The sequence below is a fragment of the Coenobita brevimanus genome, chromosome 28 (assembly GCF_032717465.1).
Source record: "Coenobita brevimanus isolate Jiangsu-jjx chromosome 28, ASM3271746v2, whole genome shotgun sequence".
Classification (NCBI taxonomy): domain Eukaryota; kingdom Metazoa; phylum Arthropoda; class Malacostraca; order Decapoda; family Coenobitidae; genus Coenobita; species Coenobita brevimanus.
Window position 1 is genome coordinate 32360374 of NC_136981.1, and position 7470 is coordinate 32367843.

At 38.6% G+C, this 7470-nt stretch overlaps 1 non-coding gene across 1 annotated transcript; it reads left to right on the top strand.

Annotated features, from left to right (window-relative positions):
* Window positions 1-5486: 5486 nt before the first annotated feature.
* Window positions 5487-5605, top strand: LOC145394851 (5S ribosomal RNA). The gene has a single exon (XR_013896496.1). It is a non-coding gene; the product is annotated as a 5S ribosomal RNA (ribosomal RNA).
* The last annotated feature ends 1865 nt before the right edge of the window (window positions 5606-7470 follow it).

Consider the following 7470-nt stretch of genomic DNA (forward strand, 5'->3'; position numbering starts at 1 on the left):
CACTACAAGAGAATTCTTCGTGCACACATCCATATGTACATGGCTCTGTATGAACTCCTCCTAGACAAGTTCTTCACAGAAAAGCCAAACCTCAAATTCATCTGCAAAAAGCCAATGAATGAAGTCCAGGATAACTGTGCAAGATTAACAGTCGACAGAATGCCAATGCCTGCTTCAAACCCTCACTGACAAAGATGTTATTGAGCAGTTGAAAACGTGGGAAGCAGAAAAATACTCTAACACAATGTTCAAGTCATTAACAAATTACCTCCACCATGTTGAAACCATCCTGTTTTTCATCGAAGCTTCAAGAAATTCTGAACTAGTTCTCCACCTGCAAGCTGGAGAGGAACTAAATAAGCTCTTCTTCTCCCTAGATCGGATAAAATACAAACGCCTTTGGCCACGGTACATCGCAGAAAAGCAGGAGAAAAGAGAAGTCATCTGGAAATCTGGCGTGAACTTCAGGACGGGAATATATCTGTCACGAAGAGTGGGATTCCATTTGTCTCCATTGGCACTGAGTATGCGAATGACTAAATAGGATGATGAAGATAAACTCTGGGTTAAGTGGTATTTCCAATAATGCCAACGCATGGGAGCGTTTCTTTTTGGTCACACCGGAGATGTCACGCCTCCCAACAGAGTTTAAAGGACAATTTGGTGTCACTGCTCATAAACCACAAGAACACCATGAGGTACAACCAAATGCTGTCAAGAAAAAGCATTACACTGTCAACAAGATCAAGGCTGCCATACTGAGTCATGGGAATCCCTTTGATGCAGGCGATCAGCTTTACAACTTCATGACACAAGCATGTGTTCCCCAAGAGAGTGTCCCACAGACTTTGAATGTTGACTCCATCAATTCCTGTGTCTTTCCCCATTTTGACTTTCTTCATTACTTCCACTACTTCCATCCTAGTGATTTCTTCCTCTCTTCTCACCTTCCTCCTTCTCCCAGCCATTCAGCAGCCACTTATACGAGTACTAGCATTACTTTCATTCCCCAGGTTCAACAATTCCTTAAAGTGTTCTCTCCATCTGCTCACTTTTTCTCCCATCTCTACTAGCAATCTACCATTTTTATCTTTCAATCCCCGACTTACTTCTTTATCACCCTGTCTAACTTCTTTACCTCCTCCCAGATCATTTTCTTACATTCCCTCCACTTTACACTTAAATTTCATCCAAATTCCTCATCCACTCTCTTCTAACTCTATATTATTAATCTTTCCACCTCTCTCTTCATCTCAACATTAAACTCTCTCTTCCGTCTCTCAACTTCCTCCACGCCCCTGTTTCTCATCCACTCACTGTATGCTTTCTTCTCTTCTGCCACAGCCTGTCTCACTTCCTAATTCCACCATGCTGTTCCTTGCACCCCCTTTCGTCTTCTCTTCACCCCACACACCACATCACATGCTGCACAAATTTCTTCTGTGAATATTTTGCACACACCTTCCACGTCCCCCATCTGCTCCAAACCATATGTATCCAATCGCTCTTCCATTTCTCTCTTATATTCTGCCTTTCTTCCATCATCTTGCAACCTTTCTACCCTCCTTCTATGTGCTACTTCCTGCTGTCCTTCCCTTCTCCTGCTCCTCCATTTCATTTGAACCTTGACTTTCACCACCATCATGTGGTTGTCAGAAAGTCAACTCCCCCAACCTCTGTATGCTCTTGCATCCATTACACACCTTCATATTCTATCATCCACACACATATAATCAATCATTGCCTTCCATTCATTTAGTTCACCATTCATCCTTCTCATCATTCGCCACGTATACCTGTGGATCATTTTGTGTCTAAAGAGGGTATTGGCTATCCCCAACCCCTTCTCTGCACAAATATCCACTAGAGTACTGCCATTTTCATCCACTTTTGCAGGTACAACCCACTCTCCAACTACTCTATCCACCTTCACGTTTTCTACTTTCCCATTCATATCTCCAGTCAAAAACACTCATTCTTTTCAAATTTTTTAATGAACACTTCCACATTTGTTCAGAACTCTTCTTTAACTCTACTTTCACAGTGTTGCATTGGCGCACACACACACACAGTCGCCCACATTTGTAGTCCACCTTTGAATGTTACCCACACAATCCTTGAGCCGACAGATCCATACTCTCTTATATTTTCCTTCCATCTCTTGCATACAACAACACAAACTCCTTCTTTTGCCCTCTCATTCTCACCTTCTCCCCCACATATTCCCAATCCATACTCCCATTCTCTCACAGTCTCACCTTTATATTTTGTCTCATTCATTCCATACATTCACTTCTGCATCCTCAAGCACCTGGACAGTATCTCTCTCTTTCACCTCATCATTCGCACCCCATACATTCCATGTCTCAGTCCGAACCGTGTCCTTTGTTCGGTCCTAAGTCTTGTTCGTATTTTTAGTTAGTTGTTTTCCGGAGATGGGAACTAACCCTCCTCCAGCCCACTTGTTACCACTTAGGGAACGTGTTGGTTGGTTTTGTGGTTACCACGTAGCGTTGTAAATGATTTTCTGGTTTACAGGAAATAAATCGGCTTGCCATTCAATTTAGAGCAACCCCTAAAGTAGACTACCGCTATACTAAATGTTATACAAGGTTATGTATTACATACACTATCATTTACATAAAAATAAGCAAGGTTTGAAAATGATATAATGTCCAATTTATACGAAATTATTAGTAACAATTTCTCCTGGCTTATTAAAAAGTTGTGTCTCCTGACACAATGGGGAAGTACATATATAAGGGGTCTAGTTACCTCAAGGATAAAAAAAATATATATTGAGTATAAGACAAGGAATGTGATAGATAATTCCCATATTTTGCTAATCATTGATGAATACAGCAGTGGATATTATAAAATGAAGAAGGCACAATGGTGCAACGAAAACAGTTGGTTTAAACAAGATAAGACAATATAATATTTATAACACAAACACACGGCCATGATAAAAATTTAATAAAAAAAGGGTTATACTTGGCATGAGAAAAAGTACAGATCATAAATAACAATCATTGCTCATAGAAATTATAGAGGAATTAAAAAATGTATGTAAAAGAAAAAATAATAATGATAATAATAAGAAGCATATATATATATATATATATATATATATATATATATATATATATATATATATATATATATATATATATAAAGTAACACTCAAAAATGAAGTGAAAGTAGTAGCATTATGCATATTTGACCATTGACTATGCATCAGGTCCTGAAAAACAGTGTCCTCAAAAGCACATCATGACTTCATCAGCCAAGTTCGTCCTATAGGAAGTTTATATTGATGCATGTGGTATTAAATCACAAGAGAATTACACACAATTGGTCACTAGGTATGACCAGTTTTAACGTCCTCTGGTAGTTGTACTAATCTCATGTAGTTTTATGTACTTTTGTCTAAGACATCAATGAAACTATACAGAGGGTAATTAGGAAAAAACACTAACAAGGAAACAATCACTTAATTGATTAATGAGTTCCCTATGCATGAAAGCAACTGGAACTAGCGGTGCCAAGGCACTGCAAACCCGCCCCCGGCAGTCATTTTAGTGCTGACTTATAAACACAACAGGATACCTAGTCAAAGATGTCACATATCAAATTCGGAGTAAATCGGGTGAAAACTGACGATTATGTGCCCATTTGAAATTTTAGGCACGACCCACCTGACATTCATCCCCTACCGCTAACTGGGGGGGTGACCCCCTTGATGTAATCAGGCATGTTATAGGATGCAGATTTGAAACATGCACATTTAGATTTTGGTTTCATGTCGATTTGACGCATTTGAAAGGAGTTAGGGCGGAAAAGCGATTTTTTGCCTTTTTTTCTTTTTTAACATTTTGGAAGGCCTACAGCCTAGGCCTTGGCCCAATTTGGCCCCAAATTAAATCAGGTGATCAGAATGTCATAGCCCATCATCCCTGTAATTTTAGTAAAAATTGCACCAGTAGTATTCGGGTAAAGTTGTTGCAGACAGGCAGACAGACAGAGACAGACAAACAAACAGACAAACTGAGAGAAAATAATACTCGTTTCCGAGCCCCTCCGGGGCGGGGACGGGTAACAATGACCATAGGTATGGCAGGAAGCGACAGGGACAGATTAAATAACACAGTTCGAATAATTAGCAGGAATGAATTAGACAGTGAGGTTGGATGTTTGAGTCGACTCGGTGGCAACCTGTTTGTGGCCACCTATTACGGAACTGAGACGTCTGGCAATAGCTAGTGATGGAGCTAAACAGAAATGCGACACATAATTGCACAATAAGAATCATTAGCATGACTTGAATGGACGAGGGCAAGAGACAATAGGCACTGTATGTAGTGGCTCAAAAAAAAAAAAAAAAAAAAATCCTGAACCTGACCGAGGTGGACATGATATACTGCATTTTGGACTGCACTGGCAGATTCACTATGGTCGACACATTCAGTTACAATAGCAAAGAGACAGGTAGGCAAGGATGGGAAGTAGGCAGAAAAGAGAACAATGACTGAAGACACAGACACAATGCAAACACGGCCGTGAGAAAAGTACACATTCAGTTAAAATAAAAATAAGTAGTATGCAAAGGAGAATGGAACAAACGTAACATCACATGGAAAATGCTCGTGGGACTGCACGAGTTTAATACAATTTACATTATACTGGTTGTGGTGTTGGCACCAATATATATATATATATATATATATATATATATATATATATATATATATATATATATATATATATATATATATATATATATATATATATATATATAAATAAATAAATATATATATATCTATATATATATATATATATATATATCCCAGTGGAGCCCGGTGTCCGGAATATTGGACAGAAATGGGATTTTTCAAGTCTTTATAAAGTAGGGAACCCCAGGGTAGGGACCTATGAGCTTCGCGACTATGAGCCGATAAACGGAGGGTGGTACGCATAGTACCCACCCAGCGCCATGCCTCGCCCAGCATCCCTGGGATCCAATGGGTTATATATATATATATATATATATATATATATATATATATATATATATATATATATATATATATATATATATATATATATATATATATATATATATATATATATATTGCTTAACAAGGATATTATTTATTTAATGTGCATACATAAGAGGATATCATATTGATATATGCTCCTAACGAATAACAAAATTACATAGCAGCAGGTTATACAGGAATTACCGCAGTATCGTAAGAGAGCACCAGCCTAGAACAACCAAATGATGCTCCCATGATTAGTTACTGTAGGTGTCCACTGGTATTAACACAAAACAACACAACAGTGGAGTGTACGGTGGTTTAGTTTCTGTAAATATAGTCTCACTGAACTTTTACTCCTAAAATCCCCCGAATGCTGTCGTGCCAAATAACGACACTCATCATTAGTGTGGCTGGTGATTTGTTTGTGGCATTTACATTATGCATGCCAACGGCCATGCCACGTTGAGTACACCGCTTCCCATCCGATCAGCGAAGTTAAACAACGTTGGGTCTGGTTAGTACTTGGATGGGTGACCGCCTGGGAACACCAGATGATGTTGGCATCCCTACGTCAAGTGGGGTTGGTGGAGGATTAGTGCCCCTCCCTGTAAAACAATTAACTCTAAGCCCTTGGCCACCCCATTTGGGATACATGGCGTCTGGCAATGGATGGATGGATGGATCACGAAGGTGAATGCATTCGCCGGTTGTAGTACCTATCTTATTCATGGCCAGACTGCAGCCTACGGGCTTGTCTATCGTCAGGGAATTGTGTCTACTTGCGATAATAATGTGACTGACAATGCCCAGAGGCACAACAATTCCAAGAAACAATAAAGGATTTCTCGCTCAAACGTGTTGTCGAATGACAGCGCTCACCAGAGAGATGTCGACTCCTAGCAGGTGTAACCAATTTGCGTCGCGAGTAAGAACGAAAATTAATAGAAACACAGTTAATGGGTGAGGATGAACTAATAGCCGCGCCTGTTATCACTGCTTGCAAAAGTGGCTGAGGTAGTGAGAATGTTGAAGGAGACAATATAAATACAAGGGACAGAAAATGAGAGAGAAGGGGTAATTATGGTAGAAGTAGTAAGAAGGAGTGATTGGGTAAGAGAGATATTATAGGAAGAGTTTGAATATAGTTTAGAATTATTTGATAGACCAAAAACAGCACTAAGACTATGATTTGGTGAAATAACAGTATTAGGAGTAATATCAGTAACAGTAACAGTAACAACAGCAAGAGTGCCTGAACCTAGTTTTACATAAGAAAATAATTGCTACAAAACAAGGTCATATATTTACCTCCGGCAAAGAGGTTATGTTTTACCCCGCATTGGTTTGTTTGTTTGTTAGCAGGATTACTCAAAAAGTTATGAACAAATTTCGATGAAATTTGTGGAAGAGTGGGCCATGGGTTAGGGATGAAATGATGAAATTTTAGGAGGAATCCGGATTCGAAGTATTCCGCACAATATCTCCAAAAGTTCTCAATGAATTTTAATGAAATTTTGTGGAAAAGTGAGCCATTGACCAAGAAAGAATTAATTCAATTTTGGGCCGGATCTGGGATTACTATAAATTTATGAATTAATTTTGATGAAATTTTGTGGCAGGATGGGACATGGGGAAATGAAGAAATTATTAAATTTTGGGGCGGATCTGGATTCGGAGTATTCAGCACAATATCTCTAAAAGTTCTCAATGAATATCAATGAAACTTTGTGGAACTGTGGGTCATGGAAGAAGAAGAAATGGATTAAATTTGGGGGCTCGGATCCGGAATCTATATCCACGGATCCGGATCGTGGATCCGGATCCGGATCCTTTTTGATGGTATTGGCGAAGGTGTGCGCTCTCTGAGCGTTTTCTAGTCACCCCTGTTATCACCATCATCATCTCTCGACTGGCGAGTTGGGGAGAGTTTAACTTCTTTGGATATAAGGCATATATGATAAGAGCGGCTGAGTCTGAGCAGAGGAGTATATACTCATGCGTATGAAAATGAAATGTATAACACTGCACACGATATGAATGATAACTGGCAATTTTATATAGAATGAATAAAGTACGAATGAATGAATCAAGGAATGATTAAATGAATAAAGAATGAATGACTGAATGAATGAATAAACAATGTATTAAACTGATTTATACAAAATGAACACTATATTAAAGAAAACTGGCGATTTTATGAAAAATTAATAAAGAAAGATGAGAGGAGAAGTTTGACAAGAGAAATGAGAATTTTAATTCTGTAATGTAATCTAATACTGTGAAAGAAATGAAGCACTGAATGAAATTAAAATGAATAATAATACTAATCACAATATTTTGAGAAATTGACTGACAATTTCTAGAGTAGGTGAGAAGGTGAGAGTGAGGCAGAAAGTGTAAGTTGACTGGAGAGAGCAGGATGACATAG